This window comes from Hipposideros armiger, unplaced genomic scaffold (assembly GCF_001890085.2).
Source record: "Hipposideros armiger isolate ML-2016 unplaced genomic scaffold, ASM189008v1 scaffold_503, whole genome shotgun sequence".
NCBI classification, from domain to species: domain Eukaryota; kingdom Metazoa; phylum Chordata; class Mammalia; order Chiroptera; family Hipposideridae; genus Hipposideros; species Hipposideros armiger.
In genome coordinates, this window is record NW_017731853.1 from 228,078 (window position 1) to 232,216 (window position 4,139).

The following is a 4,139-nucleotide window of genomic DNA, read 5'->3' on the forward strand; positions in this document are numbered from 1 at the left end:
CCTGGGACATGGCATGTACCAAGGCTGGGCTCATTTGGGAATGTGACTCCAGGCAATGAGGCTGGTCGATTCTTTTAGCACACAGACACACAGCAACCATGTGAGGAGGGGATCGGGTAAAAATCTAGTCACCCTGTAAACATCTTACCTGCAAGATCTAATGTTGTCCTCACCCACCCAGGGTAGAGCCAGATATAGCTGAACGTTTGCTGAATCTTGGCAGAGGCTGAGAGGAAGGACTGAAAGGTCTAAAGAAAGGGTACATAGGATGAAGGAATTATGGGATAGATAAGAAAGCCGAAGTCTGGGTGGAATGAGCTAATGCCTTCCTCCCTAGGCAGTTGGGAGCGTGCGGAAACAGCCAAAGATTCTGACTGAATGGCCCACCTGGCACAAAACTCTCTGCAGACTCTAAAGAAATTGGAAGATGCAACAGGAACCGGAAGAAAAGGGCTGTTTGCTATATTCTCTGGATTCTGCGTGTGCGCAGCGCCGGCCCATGTTAGGCCCATTACTAATGTACCGAACAGCTTTTCCTTCCTCTATTCATGGTATCTTACTCAGGACACACCAGAAAACTCTCCTTTTAGGTTTTAGTCAGCCGTTTGATTTTGCAGACCTTCGTGGGACATGCTGTCTCCTGGCGAGATGGTAGTATGGAGGTCATTGAAGCATGATTTCTACCCTTCGAGAGCTGGTCACTGATGGGCAACCCTGACATGTACCAGATGGATTTCCACCCCAGTGGAGCAGGGTGGACACTATTGGAGATGGGCTTTGGGAGAACAGAGGGTCATGCATGTTGCCCGTGGACCCAGGGAAGGGGCTTCAGGGTAGGAGACTCTTTAAAGGTTCAGCTCAAATAAAACGATGAGCACATTGCAGGCTGCAGGAGCAATGCACGCCAAGACAGCAGTGGCTATTCCTGGAAGCAGTAGAAATCTGGTCTCATTTTTGAAATAAATATATACTAAAGTAGCAAATCTTACATTGATTCATGCCGCTGTGCCAGCCTGTCTCTACTGTCGCGTAATTTAGATTTCCTCCCTCCTGCCCCTACTTCCTGTGCCTATTCTATTCTTTGTTGTCCAACTTCAAATTGGAAATGTGTTATGAAATAAGTGGTACTTGTTCTTTGGTGGCCCGTCTCCCCTCTCATTATCCTGCCTGTTATACTTTCAAGGCTTTGCACAATTTGCTCCCTTTCCTGCTTCACCAGCTGCATTTGGAGCTTCTCTCCATCTTGCTCTCACTGCCCAACCACAATGCATTTCTCTATCTCTCCAATAGGTGTGGCTCCTTGCTACCGCAGGGCCTTTGCACATGCCGTTCTTTTACTTCTCTGACTTTTCATGTACGTAATTCTTTTTCCTTCTGATTCGTTTGAAAGTCCCTTCCTCAGGGCTAGGTAAGGTCCCCATAACATATACTTTCATAATGCCCTAAACGATTCACAGCACTTATCACAATTGAATCAACTGCATTTGTTTAAAATCAGACGTTACTGCTAGATCATAGGATTTATTAAGGCAGAGGCTGTGCTTACCTTGTTTGTTACTGCATTTCAGAGCCTAGTATGGTGCTTAATAACTTTTTGTTGCATGACTGAATGAATGAAGATCACTTTCCCTTCCCTTTTCTACCCAGCACCTTATTATATCATGTTGCAATTTGGTATCCAAAAAGCGCTATCTGGGGATCTAATTACAAATAAAAGACAATGCAGACCAAGGTGAGACAAAACTCTGTCCTTTGACAGAGAGAGGACTGCCCTGTCCTCATGAGCACACTTCTCCTTTCTCCTCCTACACCAAACCACAAGAGAACCCCTGATTCTGATTATCTGAGGGTAAGCCTGACCACATGGGGCAGCAGAAGTGAGTATCTAGTGAGTACACCTGGCACTTCTCCGTTTGCCAATGTCACCTTGAACCAAACAGGTGGATGAGCTCAGATGTTTTGGGTGAGAGCAGGATTCCCCCTTACAGGCATCATCACCTCCCCAGGTCATTCTCTTCCCCTCTCCACTCCTGCTACCTGCTCGGTTCAGGCCCTCAGGCCCTCAGGTCTCAGTGACCGCAAAGCCTTCCTGCTGACTTTCTACTCTCTAATTTCTCCCCACTTCAAACACCCTTGCGTAGGAACCTACAGCGACACTCTAGTGACTTTGTGGCCGAACCCAAAGCCCTTAGCCAGGCTACACAAACACCCTGCCCAACCAGCCTTACGCCCAGCACATCGCAGGCCCACCTCATCATTTCCAGCATGCCTCTTGTGTGTTCCAACCTCTGTGTTTTTTCTAATCCCAGCCCACCCACCACACCCCCCAAATCTGATCCCAATCATCCTTAAGGCCCAGGCTGATGTCCATGAAACGTTTCCACAAAAGCTTTCCTGATGTCTCCAGCCCACAGCAGTCTCCCCGTGGCAACATGAGTTAACAGTACCCTACTTAGCTATTGATTGATCCCTGATTGTTTTCTGTATTTTAGTCTTAGCTCCCCTCCTGGGCACAGGGTTGATGTTTATAATAAATATTTGGTTGAATTATTGATTGGGGAAAACATAGAGATAAGGCCATTAAGAGGATCTGAACTGGGCAAAACTGCAAGCATTGAGTGTACATGTGTGCATGTGTGTATATGTGAGTGGGTGTACATGTGTAAATGTGTGTATGTATACATGGTGTGCATGTGTGTATATGTGAGTGGGTGAACATGTGTAAATGTGTGTATGTATGCATGGTGTGCCTGTGTGTATGAGTGTATAGGTGCATGGGTGTGCATGTGTATATATGAGCCTGCGTGCATATGTATATATTGCATGGGTGTCCATGTGTGTATATGTGCATGGATATACATGTGTACATGTGTGTATCTAGGCATGCTGTGCTTGTGTGTGTGTGTGTGTGTGCGTGGGTGTGATGTACATGGGTGTGCATGTGTGCATGAGTGGGCAGGTGTGCATGCATGCATGTATATATACATATGTGTACGTGTGTGTATATCAGTGTCTCACAGCCGTGTTCATGTCGATGTGTGGCAGTGTCTTGCTGAGTGGCGTTCATTACTGCTGTTGAATGTTTTTGGGTGCTGTCGCGAGAATGTCTGAGCTTGAATTAGAACAACAAACAAATTTTAAATTTCTTGTTAAACTTGACAAGAGTGGAAGTGAAATCAGGGACATGTTAGTCCAAGTTTGTGTGGATAATGCCATGAAGAAAACAGCAGTGTACAATGGATTAAACGTTTTTCTGAGGCGAGAGAATGTGTCGCTGGTGAAGAAAGGTCAGGGCAGCCAGTAACGAGCAGAACTGATGAAAACATTGCAAAAATTCATCGAATTGTGCTTCAAAATGATCGGCTGACTTTGCAAAGCATAACAGACCAAGTAAACATCAATAGAGAAATAGAAAAATCTTAACAGAAAATCTTGGTATGAGAAAGGTGTGTGCAGAAATGGTCCCGAAGGAGCTCACTGATGAACAAAAGCAAAGAAGAGTCAAAGTTTGCCCCAAGACCTTTTGGAGAGACAAGACGATGTTTTAGGCCACGTTATCACTGGTGATGAAACATGGGTGTACCAATACGACCCTGAAACAAAGCGTCAAAGTGCACAATGGAAGTCAGCCAATTCTCCATGACCAAAAAAGTTCCGTCAGCTCAATCAAGAGTCAAAACGATGTTGCTAACCTTTTTTGATATCAGAGAGATTATTCATTATGAATTTGTACCAACTGGACCAACAATTAACCAAGTTTACTATTTGGAAGTGCTGAAAAGGTTGCATGAAAAAGTTAGACGAAAATGACCTGAACTTTTCACCAACAATTCATGGCTCTTGCATCATGACAATGCACCAGCTCACACAGCACTGTCTGTGAGGGAGTTTCTAGTCAGTAAACAAATAACTGTATTGGAACACCCTCCCTACTCACTTGATCTGGGCCCCAGTGACTTCTTTCTTTACCCAAAGATAAAGGAAATATCGAAAGGAAGACATTTTGATGACATTCAGGACATCGAGGGTAATAAGACGACAGCTCTGACGGCCATTCCAGAAAAAGAATTCCAAAATTGCTTTGAAGGGTGGACTAGGCACTCACATCAGTGCATAGCTTTCCAACGGGAGTCCTTTGA